The sequence below is a fragment of the Camellia sinensis genome, chromosome 11 (genome assembly GCF_055761805.1).
Source record: "Camellia sinensis isolate YWXY chromosome 11, ASM5576180v1, whole genome shotgun sequence".
Classification (NCBI taxonomy): domain Eukaryota; kingdom Viridiplantae; phylum Streptophyta; class Magnoliopsida; order Ericales; family Theaceae; genus Camellia; species Camellia sinensis.
This window is the reverse complement of record NC_138971.1, coordinates 136,796,583-136,810,784: the sequence shown is the minus strand read 5'-3', so window position 1 is coordinate 136,810,784 and position 14,202 is coordinate 136,796,583.

The window sequence follows — 14,202 nt, the reverse complement described above, 5'->3', positions numbered from 1 at the left end:
TATTTTTTTGGCAATTTGATTCAAAATCGATTTTCCAAAAGATTTGCCAGATTTGGACTATTTGGTGTTTATCAATTTCACATTACACTTATGAGATTAGATTCAAAACCGCGAGAGTCTGAACTGTAGGGCTTATTTCGAACTTTTGAAAGAGGGCGTGAAAAAATCAGGCTACACATACAAAATGCCAGGGGTGGATCCAAACGTGGCCTAGCATCGTTTAAACGTCGATCCAAAATTCAAACCAATCATTCAGAAAAGTCGGCGGTCAGCCGCGAAGCATGCATCGGCCGTTGTTGATGAAGTTAACAGGTTGCTTGATGTCGGGGCAATTCATGAAGTAACTTATCCCATATGGCTGTCCAATACCGTGGTTGTAAGGAAGAAGAATGGATCCTAGCGAGTCTGTGTGGATTTCACAGATTTGAACAGGGCTTGTCCTAAGGATTGTTTTCCTCTTCTCAGAATCGACCAACTTGTAAACGCAATGGCACATCATCAACATATGAGCTTCTTGGATGCCTACAGGGGTTATCACCAAATTGCCACGCATCCGAAGGATCAGAAAAAGACCGTATTCCTTACCCCAAGAGGAACCTATTACTACAAGGCCATGCCCTTTGGGCTGAAGAATGCAATGGCAATCTATCAGAGGTTGGTTACCACTATGTTTAAGGAACAACTCAGCCGCACCTTGGAAGTATACATCGATGACATGGTGGTGAATTCCAAGGAAAAGCATGCCCATCTAGCGGATTTATCAAATACCTTCGGCGTCCTCCGAAAGTACAAAATGAAACTGAATGCCTCGAAATGTGCATTCGGCATTAGATCCGACAAGTTTCACAACTATATTGTCAACCATCACGGAATAGAGGCCAACCCCCAAGTGCGAGGCCGCACTGGATGACTTGAAAATTTATCTCCTTTCAGCACCACTCTTGGCAACCCCATCACCAGGCGATCCGCTCATCTTGTATCTAGCGATATCCGACCGGGCGGTCAGCGCCGTGTTACTAAAGGAAGAACTTGGGAAGCAACAACCAATTTTGTGACAACTCTCACTACTGTTTACTGATAACACCACTGATTATTGCTAAACTGAGACTGATCATGATAAGTAATTGAATTGATTGTAATTCTGAGTGAATTGATTGAGTGTGTTAGTTTAAATGCATGTCTATCTGTTTGACTGTTAAATGATCTGTTCATGTTTTATGCTTTAAACTGTAAATTGAAGGCCTTAACAGCGGCCGAACTAGAAATTGATTAGTGTTTTGTGCTAATTAGAATTTATGTGATTTTATGGCATGTTTAATTAAAATGTGATTTGGTATGAGTAAATTAGATTAATTATTGATAAATTACATTAGTTGGCTTATTTACTCTTTTGCCATTAAGTGGCCATTTCCTACAACTGACTTGGACTCAATTATTGCATTACAAACACCATCTCACCCTTTTCCATCTAGAGCTAGCCGACTAGAGAGAGAGAGATAGGAGATAGAGTGATTTCATCTTGTTTTGGCTTGGAGATTAAGAGATTTGAAGGCAAATTGCATAGTTGACACTTGAAATACAAGGTTTAAGGTAGAGAATTCAACCTCTCATTGATGTATTTATGTATTGTCTTGCATGGCTCATGGGAGTTTAGTGATCTAAGTCAAGTTTTGGTCTAAAAATGTTGAATTGAAACTTAATCCATGCATGCATGTACATGCTCTAGCATTTTGAGGTTGTTTTCAAGAGAGATTGTTACATGCATGTTCATATCTTGAGTACAGTTCATGAATTCATCATGTTCTTGAGGAAATTGACACTTTTGAACAAGTATTTAAAGCTTTAAAGTTGTTTAAATTCTTGCATGTTGCATACACTTCATGTTCTTGAAGTTTTGTTTGAAAATGGGTTTAATTGACTCACCTTTGGGTCTTGATTTTACAAATTGAGATTTGAATCATGTTATACTATGAATTTACAAGTGTTTTCCAGAAAATTGGCCCAAAAGGATCGAATTTGATGCATTAAAGTTGAGTTTTGAGCTTGAGGTTCAAATCTAGAAATTCCAGATTTTGGACTCATGCTCGAGCAAGGAACTCCACGCTCAAGCGTACGCCTTGTGTTCATGCAGTCCGCTCGAGCGAAGAAAGTGGCGCTCGAGCGTGAAACGCGTGTATCCAGTACTTTGCATGTGTTTACAATCCGCTCGTGCGAGAGAGTTCACGCTCGAGCGAGGACTTGTGTCTCACGCTCGAGCGAGGGTCAAGCGCCCGTCGAGCGTGATTTTTGTGCATCCAGTATTTTTACTGTAGCTTACAGTCCGCTCAAGCGACGAAAGTCACGCTCGAGCGGAGATCCTTTGTCTGCATGTCCGCTTGAGTGCAGAAAGCCACGCTCGAGCGAGACCCCTGTTTTCTGAAAATTCTGAAAAGTGTTTTAAAGTACATCTTTGCATCCTCATTCCATCCTAAACACTTTTAGGCCTAGTTTAAGGCATTTTAGTGAGGATATTGATGTAGAACCACACTGAGGCAAATTAGGGATTAAGTTATTATTTTTCCAACTGTGTAGCTTAGTGTGTGTTCATTCTGCATCTGTAGAGTTGGCATCCAAGGATGCTCTAGCTGCTTATAGCCCAGTACTCTGTGAGTAACAATGTTGTAAAGATATGTTCAATTAAGATTATTTTCTGAACAAATGATTGTACTGCTTTATGAAATGACACTGTTTACTGAATGAATGTTTGTCCTATTTGTGAACTGTATTCGTGGCATCCATAGCAATTTACTGTTACTGCTACTGTTACAGAGATCTCTGTCGGTTCACATGTTTGGGACCACTACTGTTTACTGATATGATGGCCATCATTGACTGCTCGGTCTGTTAAGACCTACTGTACTTTTTGCTATTGGATGTACCACATATGACTATTATGGTTTCTGAATGACTGTTATGGCTTGAATTATGAGCCATAAACTGAATGACTGATATACTGATAAATGACCGTTTTCAATACCGAAAGGACATTCATTCTTAACCTCTTTGCGCATATGTTATTCACTGGGCTTTAGCTTACTGTTTATATATATATGTAGGTGTTCAGGCACCGGACCGGAGTTAGGAGCGTCAGATTAGCTCTTGTTTTGTCAAGCCAACCATCGTGCCTCACATTGAGGTTCCAAGTGCTGCCAAGCTAAGGCTGCTTTAGGGTGTTTTAGATTCCCCATTTTCTGTCTCTGTTTTGTATCGACTGTATAGACTGTTATTGTACTGTTATGGTAGGGACTTGGTCCCTAACCTGAATGATTGTATATGATATATGTATATACTGTTTTTGTTCTGAATGTGAATATGTTATGAAAAGTCTTTTTGCATACAGACTGTCACAACTCATTGGACATCTTTTAATTACTGTTTTGGCTTCCACCAGCCCCTGTACTCTGTATTTCTGTTTTACTGTTCAGCAGGCCTTTGGTAATCTCGGATTATTGGCCGATTACGGTGCTAAACCCATAGGGGCGGGTTTAGGTCGTGACAAAGTGGTATCAAAGTGATACTAAACCACGAGTTATACCGCACACATGTGTCCAAATGAGCTATAGGATGTCCTAGAAAAGTGAATAGGGCATTGCATGAGCATTGATAAATGTGTGTGGCCATGACATGAATATACGTGCTAATGTGTTAATATGTTAAGTATGCAACTGTCTATGTTTATAATTGTCATAATTGCCTATAGTGAAATGGATAACGCAAGAACTGCTAATGAATCTGAATCATCCAAAGCCAGAATGGCAAGGCTCGAAAGAACAGTTGAAATGTTGACTGCGGCCTTAAGGCTACAACAACAGAACCAACAGCCCACACCTCCTCCAGTACAGCTGGAACAAAATGTGAATGATGACATCATTGCTCTGACACAGAAGTTCAGTAAGATGAAACTGCCATCATTTCAGGGAGGCCTTGAACCATTGAAGACCAAAGCGTGGGTGCTAGAAACTGAAAAGTTATTTGAAGTGTTTCCGTGTTCTGAGGCACACAAGGTGCTATTGGCCACTTTTACTTTACAAGAAAAGGCCAGAATGTGGTGAATGCTGGTCTGCGACACCAATACTGTCATGAATTGGGCTCAGTTTAAGGGAGCCTTCATTGAGAAATACTTCCCACAGTGTGTCAGAGACTGCAAGGTAACCGAGTTTGAACAGTTGAGACAAGGCACCATGTCGGTAGCAGAGTATGAATCTAAATTCACTGAACTCGCCAAATATGCACCGCACATGGTTGACATCGATTACAAAAAGGCCAGGAAGTTTGAAGGCGGCCTTAATGTGGAAATACTTGACAGAATTAATGTTTTGAAACTGCTTAAGAATGTGGATGTTCTTAACCGAGCAATAATGGCTGAATCGAACATCGAAGCATTGAAATAGACTGAAACACCAACGTCTGAATGGCGTGGTAAGAGACGAGGTTTTAAATTTAAGAAAGGCCGGAACAGTTCGTTGAACAAAAAGCAGAATACAGGGTCAACAACCAGTTCTAGTCAAGGAAACTGTTCTATACCGCCCTGCTCTGAATGTGGTAAGAATCATAAGGGGGTTTGTTATAAACTTTCAGGTGCTTGTTACAGGTGTGGCAAGGTGGGCCACATGGTCAAAGATTGCCCTTCCACTCCTCAGGGCAATAGTAAAGCTGCACCAAGTGCCGCAGCATCAACTGCTCCACCGAAACCCAACCCCAAGGCTACTGGAAAAGAGCCAATGAGGCAAGGTCGAGTGTTCGCACTCGTACCGGGAGATGTACAGAATACCGAGACCGTTGTGTCAGGTCTACTCTCAATTTGTGCTCAAAATGCATATGTTTTGATTGATTTGGGGTCTACACATTCATATGTATCGCATGCTTTTTCGCGAAAATTGAATAGACCATTGGAACCCATGAACTATCTATTAGCTATATCTTCACCTGGTGGGGGATTCATGACTTGGGCTTATATGTACCATGCATGTGAAATTATTGTTGAGGATGTTCATCTGTATATTGATTTACTGCCATTGAATATAGATCATTTTGATGTGATATTGGGAATGGACTGGTTAACGAAATATCATGCTACCATGGACTGTGTAACGAAACAAGTTGTTTTCCGTCCACCCGGACTGCCTAAATTTGTGTTTAACGAAGTTGGAGTAGTACCTCCCCCATACCTGATTTCATCCATGAAAGCTTTTAAATTGATTAGAAAAGTGGGTAAAGGGTATCTATGTTCTGTATTGACTGTACCTACTGATGATAAAACTAATGTGGACAATATTCCTATAGTCAGAGAATTCCCAGATGTTTTCCCAGATGATCTGCCAGGGGATTTGATTGATAGGGAGATTGAGTTTACCATTGATGTGATTCCGGGTACACAGCCAGTTTCTAAAGCTCCGTACAGAATGGCACCTACCGAATTGAAAGAGTTGAAAGTTCAGCTGCAAGAACTGTTAGATAAAAAGTTTATCAGGCCCAGTACTTCACCGTGGGGCGCACCAGTTTTATTTGTAAAGAAGAAAGACGGCTCACTGAGAGTCTGCATTGACTACCATGAACTGAACGAGGTAACAGTGAAAAATAAATATCCATTGCCTCGCATTGATGATTTATTTGACCAGCTGCAGGGTGCCCAAGTGTTCTCCAAAATTGACCTTAGATCTGGATACTACCAGTTGAAAGTCAAGACAGGGGACATCAAAAAGACTGCCTTTCGAACGAGGTATGGACATTACAAATTTCTTATTATGCCTTTCAGAGTTACCAATGCACCTGCTGCATTCATGGACCTTATCAACAGAATTTTCAAACCATACCTTGATGACTTTATTGTTGTATTCATAGATGACATTTTGATTTATTCCAAAAGCACGGAAGAACATGAACGTCATTTGAACGTTGCCCTACAGACCCTAAGAGAACAGAAACTTTATGTAAAACTAACTAAATGTGAATTTTGGCTAGACAGTGTGATGTTTTGGGACATGTGATCAGTAAGGATGGTATTACAGTTGACTCACAGAAAATTGAAGCAGTAGTGAGTTGGCCTAGACCGACAAATGTCATCGAAGTCTAAAGTTTTCTAGGCTTAGCCGGGTATTACAGAAGGTTTGTCAAAGATTTCTCCAAAATTGCCCTACCCTGACACAGTTGAGTCAGAAGGGGATATCATTTGACTGGACCGATCAGAGGGAATCATCTTTTCAAGAGTTAAAAACTCGACTAGTGACTGCACCGATTCTCACCTTACCCTTAGGTACGAATGGTTATACTGTATTTAGTGATGCTTCTCATAAGGGTTTGGGGTGTGTTTTAATGCAAAATGGGAAAGTGATTGCGTATGCTTCCCAACAATTGAGACCACATGAAAAGAACTACCCGACCCATGATTTAGAACTTGCTGCAGTAGTGTTTGCACTGAAAATTTGGCGTCACTACCTTTATGGGGCAACATGTGAGGTGCATACAGACTACAAGAGTTTGAAATACTTCTTCACACAGAAAGAACTGAACATGAGGTAGGGGAGATGGTTAGAACTGATAAAAGATTATGACCTGCAAATTTTGTACCATCCAGAAAAAGCTAACATCATTGTTGATGCACTGAGTCAGAAGTCGATTGGAAATTTGGCCTATTTACTCACCGGGCAGAAAGAATTGCTATGTGACCTTGAAAGACTTGAAATTGAGATTGTTTTGCGTGAATAAGGTGGAACAATAGCCGCTATTTCTGCTCAACCGGCACTGATTGAAGAGATTAAAGAGAAACGACAACAAGATGACTTCTTGAGGAAGATCATCGAAGAACGGGAATCTAAACCGAGGCCAGATTTCAAATTTGAGAATAATGTGTTGAAATTTCAGGGAAGATTGTGTGTACCAAGTGATTCTGAACTGAAAAGAAGAATTCTGCAAGAAGGCTACAATTCAAAACTGTCTATTCATCCAGGAAACACGAAAATGTACCAAGATTTGAAACTGAATTTCTGGTGACCGGGAATGAAGAAAGAAATTACTGATTTTGTGTCGAAATGTCTTCATTGCCAACAAGTCAAAGCCAAACATCAACGACCCGTAGGTTTACTGCAACCCTTATCGATACCGAAGTGGAAATGGGAACATATCACTATGGATTTCATTGTTGGTTTACCTCGCTCCAGTAAAGGTATGGATTCAATTTGGGTTATTGTTGATAGACTGACTAAATCTGCTCATTTCTTACCTGTCAAAATAATTTATAATGCGAACAAATTGGCTATACTCTATATTGATGAGATTGTTAGATTGCATGGAGTGCTTGTGTCCATTGTTTCTGATAGGGACTCGAAGTTTGCATCGAGATTTTGGAAAAGTTTGCAGACAGCATTGGGTACTGAACTGAAACTGAGTAGTGCATACCATCCTCAAACAGATGGTCAGTCAGAAAGAACCATCCAGACTCTGGAGGATTTACTGAGAATGTGTGTTCTTAATTTCCAAGGAAATTGGGAAAGCCATTTACCGTTGGCTGAATTCGCCAATAACAATAGTTTTCATTCAAGCATTGGTATGGCGCCTTTCGAGGCTTTGTATCGCAGAAAATGTCGATCTCCGATCTGCTGGACAGAAGTTGGAGATAGGCCTTTGCTTGGACCCGATATTGTACAAGAAACTATCGAGAAAGTGAAACTGATCCAACAGAGACTGAAAACCGCACAAAGCCAATAGAAAAGTTATGTGGATGTTCGAAGGCGAGACAGAGAGTATGAAGTAGGTGATCATGTTTTTGTAAAAGTGACACCGATGAAGGGCCAGACTCATTTTGGAGTTAAAGACAAGTTAGCGCCGAGATATGTCGGACCGCATGAGATTATTGAAAAGATTACTCCGGTGGCGTATCAAGTAACGCTTCCTCCGAAAATGGAGCATATGCATAACGTGTTCCACATTTCAATGTTGAGGGAATACCTTCGGGATCCCTTCCATGTGATTGAACCTACCCGTGTAGTGCTAAGTGATGACTACACCTATAAAGAACGGCCTATTCAGATTGTAAACCGACGGATCAAGAAGTTAAGAAACAAAGAAATTCCGTTAGTGAAAGTTGACTGGCAAAACCACGGTGGCGTGTATGCCACTTGGGAGAGGGAAGATGATATGATGAAGAGATATCCTGAATTGTTCCCACTGAATCTTGTTTTCTTCTAAAATGAAGATAATTCGAGTTTGGAGGACCAAACTCTTTATAAGAAAGGGAGACTGTGACAACCCTCACTACTGTTTACTGATAACACCACTGATTACTGCTAAACTAAGACTGATCATGATAAGTAATTGAATTGATTGAAATTCTGAGCGAATTGATTGAGTGTGTTAGTTTAAATGCATGTCTATCTGTTTGACTGTTAAATGATCTGTTCATGTTTTATGTTTTAAACTGTAAATTGAAGGCCTTATCGGCGGCTGAACCAGAAATTGATTAGTGTTTCGTGCTAATTAGAATTTATGTGATTTTATGGCATGTTTAATTGAAATGTGATTTTGTATGAGTAAATTAGATTAATTATTGATAAATTACATTAGTTGGCTTATTTACCCTTTTGCCATTAAGTGGCCATTTCCTACAACTTTGACTTGGACTCAATTGTTGCATTACAAACACCATCTCACCCTTTTCCATCTAGAGCTAGCCGACTAGAGAGAGAAAGATAGGAGATAGAGTGATTTCATCTTGTTTTGCCTTGGAGATTAAGAGATTTGAAGGCAAATTGCATAGTTGACACTTGAAATACAAGGTTTAAGGTAGAGAATTCAACCTCTCATTGATGTATTTATGTATTGTCTTGCATGGTGCATGGGAGTTTAGTGATCTAAGTCAAGTTTTGGTCTAAAAATGTTGAATTGAAGCTTAATCCATGCATGCATGTACATGCTCTAGCATTTTTAGGTTGTTTTCAAGAGAGATTGTTACATGCATGTTCATATCTTGAGTATAGTTCATGAATTCATCATGTTCTTGAGGAAATTGACACTTTTGAACAAGTATTTAAAGCTTTAAAGTTGTTTAAATTCTTGCATGTTGCATACACTTCATGTTCTTGAAGTTTTGTTTGAAAATGGGTTTAATTGACTCACCTTTGGGTCTTGATTTTACAAATTGAGCTTTGAATCATGTTATACTATGAATTTACAAGTGTTTTCCAGAAAATTGGCCTAAAAGGATCGAATTTGATGCATTAAAGTTGAGTTTTGAGCTTGAGGTTCAAATCTGGAAATTCCAGATTTTGGACTCATGCTCGAGCGAGGAACTCCACACTCAAGCGTACGCCTTGTGTTCATGTAGTCCGCTCGAGCGAAGAAAGTGGCGCTCGAGCGTGAAACGCGTGTATCCAGTACTTTGCATGTGTTTACAGTCCGCTCGAGCGAGAGAGTTCACGCTCGAGCGAGGACTTGTGTCTCACGCTCGAGCGAGGGTCAAGCGCCCGTCGAGCGTGATTTTTGTGCATCCAGTATTTTTACTGTAGCTTACAGTCCGCTCGAGCGACGGAAGTCACGCTCGAGCGGAGATCCTTTGTCTGCATGTCCGCTTGAGTGCAGAAAGCCACGCTCGAGCGAGACCCCTGTTTTCTTAAAATTCTGCAAAGTGTTTTAAAGTACATCTTTGCATCCTCATTCCATCCTAAGCACTTTTAGGCCTAGTTTAAGGCATTTTAGTGAGGATATTGATGTAGAACCACACCGAGGCAAATTAGGGATTAAGTTATTATTTTTCCAACTGTGTAGCTTAGTGTGTGTTCATTCTGCATCTGTAGAGTTGGCATCCGAGGATGCTCTAGCTGCTTATAGCCCAGTACTCTGTGAGTAACAATGTTGTAAAGATATGTTCAATTAAGATTATTTTCTAAACAAATGACTGTACTGCTTTATGAAATGACACTGTTTACTGAATGAATGTTTGTCCTATTTGTGAACTGTATTCGTGGCATCCATACCAATTTACTATTACTGCTACTGTTACAGAGATCTCTGTCGGTTCCCATGTTTGGGACCACTACTGTTTACTGATATGATGGCCATCATTGACTGCTCGGTCTGTTAAGACCTACTGTACTGTTTTGCTATTGGATGTACCACACATGACTATTATAGTTTCTGAATGACTGTTATGGCATGAATTATGAGCCACAAACTGAATGACTGATATACTGATAAATGACTGTTTTCAATACCGAAAGGACATTCATTCTTAACCTCTTTATGCATATGTTATTCACTGGGCTTTAGCTTACTGTTTATATATATATGTAGGTGTTCAGGCACCGGACCGGAGTTAAGAGCGTCGGATTAGCTCTTGTTTTGTCAAGTCAACCATCGTGCCTCACCTTGAGGTTCCAAGTGCTGCCAAGCTAAGGCTGCTTCGGGGTGTTTTAGATTCCCCCTTTTCTGTCTCTATTTTGTATCGACTATATAGACTGTTATTGTACTGTTATGGTAGGGACTTGGTCCCTAACCTGAATGATATTATATGATATATGTATATACTGTTTTTGTTCTGAATGTGAATATGTTATGAAAAGTCTTTTTGTATATAGACTGTCACAGCTCATTGGACATCTTTTAATTACTATTTTGGCTTCCGCTAGCCCCTGTACTCTGTATTACTATTTTACTGTTCAGTAGACCTTCGGTAATCTCGGATTACTGGCCAGTTACGGTGCTAAACCCATAGGGGTGGGTTTTGATCGTGACAAATTTACTATGTAAGAAAGGCAATGGTTGACGCCGAAACGTGTTACTTACCACTGGAAAAGCTCATCCTTGCTCTCGTAGTGGCTGCAAGAAAGTTGATACATTATTTTCAGGCTCATACCATAAGGGTATTAGCGGATTATCCTCTCCGATCAACGCTCCGTTGCGTGGAAGCATTGGGGTGAGTCTCTAAATAGGCTTTGGAACTCGGCCAGTATAATATCCAGTTCTTGCCCAGAACGGCCACTAAGGAGCAGGTGCTCACCGACTTTGTAACCGAGTTCACGAGATGCCATGCCAACTTCAAGTCCGATCAAACCCACCTCTAACCTAAACCTGACTGGCGAATATATGTTGGAGACATTTGGAAAATGTATTATGACAGATCATCCAATCAACGTGGCAGCGAGGCAGGCATAGTAATCATGAATAATCGAGCAGGTAGTCAAACTGGGTTTCGATGCATCAAATAACAAGGCCGAATACGAAGCATTGCTAACTGCCCTTCGTAACACACTTCATCTTGGTGCACGACGGTTACATGTTTTCTATGACTCAAAGTTAGTCATCAACCAGTTGAAAGGAGAATATGCGGCTAAAAATGACCGCATGGCAGCCTACATGAAAATGGCAAATTCCTTGCTCACATAATTCAACCCCCAAGAATTGAATCAGATAACCCGGGATCAAAACACGCATGCGGATGCCCTTGTTTGCCTAGCTTCCGCCATTAGCTCAGAAGTCAAACGAAAAATCAAAGTAGGGTTCATCCCAGAGCCGAGCATCACCTCTTCTGAACCAGTTTGGATTAACGTCATTGAGCTAAGACCGTGTTGGATAGACCCTATCGCTGCATTTATTTCCTCAGAATAGCTCCTAACAGATAAGAAAAAAGTGCACAAATTACGGAATAAAGCCCTGTGATATTATCTGGACCCGCAAGGAAAGCTTTACAAAAAGTCTCTCTTTGGCCCATATCTGGAATCTGTTCATCCAGACAAGGTTGAGAAATTCTTGGCCAAAATACATGAGGGCAGTTGCGGTGCCCACTCTGGAGAATGCTCATTGGCCCACCGAGCCATAACACAGGGGTATTATTGGCCGACCATGCGTGTTGATGTCGAGAACTATGTAAAGAAATGCGAACAATGCCAAAAGTTTTCCCCATTAACTCGTCTGCCTGCTGAAGAATTAAATTCCATTACTAGTCCTTGGCCGTTCACTCAATGGGGACTTGACATCCTCAGACCAGTACCGCAAGCTCCGGGAAACAAACGATTCCGGATCGTCGACTATTTCACAAAGTGGGTTGAAGCAGAGGAATTAACCCATATTCGAGATGTCGATGTTAAACATTTTGTATGGAAAAACATTATAACTCGATTCGACATACCGAGAGCATTTGTATCCGATAACAGCGCCCAATTCTATTATGGCGTCTATCGAGAATTATGCAATACATATGACTTTTCTTCGCCGGTGTACCCGTAAAGCAACGACCAGGCTGAGGCTTCCCACAAAGTGATCCTGAATGGCATCAAGAAATGATTGGAGAAGGCCAAAGGTAAATGGGTTGAAGAGTTGCCCTGCGTATTGTGTGCTCATCGCACCACTCCGAGGCGATTTACTGGAGAAACGCTGCTTTGTGTTTTGGGACACAAGCTATTATCCCTCTTGAAATCGGCTTGCCCACATTAAAATCCAAGGTTTTTGACATAGGGCGTAATGACATGATGTTGGCCTTACATCTGACTTTGATTGAAGAGCGCTGAGATCGTACTCTTACATGCATGGCGCAATATCAGCAACAACTCGCCAAGTCGTATAACCAGTGCGTGCAGTTGCGTTGTTATACAACTGGAGAGCTGGTCCTCAAGAAAGTGCTTCCTGCTACTAAGAATTTGGTAGATGGCAAATTGGGCCCCAACTGGGACGGTTTTTACTAGATTAATTCGATTACTAGAACAGGGGCGTATCGGCTTTCAGACATGGCTGGTAGAAGTTTACTACGCCCCTGGAATTTAACCCACTTGCATAAATTTTATCATTGAGCCAACTTGTACGATATGCCAGTTCATTTTTTATTTTTCTTGTTATACTAACATATACGCATCTACATATTTCGCAATGCAATATGCCTTTTTCATCGTTGTCTCGTCAAAAATGGTTAAATAACAAATAAGACTCTGAATTCGGAGTGCCCTTCGTGCATGTTCACATTTGGGCCAAATAAGCCTTTGAATTCAAAGCATCCTTCATGGATATCACGATTGGCCATAAATAAGCCCCCAAAATTCGGAGCGCCCTCCATGCATGTTCACGTTTGGGCCGAATAAGCCTCCAAATTCGGAGCGTCCTTCGTGCATGTTCACGTGTAGGCTAAATAAGACTCCGAATTCTGAGCGTCTTTCGTGCATGTTCACGTTTGGACTGGATAAGCCTCCGAATTCGGAACGCTCTTCGTGGATATTATGATTGGCCATAAATAAGCCTCGGGATTCGGAGCGCCCTTCGTGCATTTTCACGTTTGGGATGCATAAGCCTCCAAATTTGGAGCACCCTTCGTGCATGTTCACGTTTGGGTCGAATAACCCTCCGAATTTCGAGCGCCCTTCGTGCATGTTCACGTTTATGCCGAATAAGCCTCCAAATTAGGAGGGCCCTTCGTGGATATCACGATTGGCCATAAATAAGCCTCCGAATTCTGATCGCCCTTCATGCATTTTCACGTTTGGGCTGAATAAACCTCCGAATTTGGAGCACCCTTTATGCATGTTCACGTTTGGGCCGAATAAGCCTTCGAATTCGGAGCGCCCTTCGTGTATGTTCACGTTTGGGTCGAACAAGCCTCTGAATTCGAAGTGCCCTTCGTGGATATCATGATTGGCTATAAATAAGACTTCGGATTCGGAGCACCAGTTAAAACGGTTTTTTAAATAAGTACATTGCCTAAACAGAGTAGTCAATTCACGAGAGCTAATAAACACACAGTTCAAAAGATACAAGCTAAGGGCAATAGAATAGCATTGGAACACAAAAATGCACTGATTGATAAGATGCAAGAACAATGAATATTTATTCAACTAATGTGACTTCCTCTTACCAGTACATGAGTCCTACTAGAATGTAAAGTATAATATTTAGGCTTTCTCCGATTCGGCGCCTTCCTCTTCGTCATCCGTCTTCTCAGCATCAAAAGCCTCGAAGGAAAACTTGTACCCTTTGTATAATGGAGACGCCGAGTCGACGCTTGCGGCTTGTAAAGCCCTAACCCATCCGTACTTGAATTTGCGGTTCTCGCATCGACAAACGTCTTCTTCTAATTTTTCTTTAATCTTTTCAATGCTGATTTTTCGGCTGTCAAAAAAGCCTTCTTTATAGGCCAGAGTTCTTATAGCCTCTTTGGCGAACATGTTTGTCATTTCCCTATTAGCCATA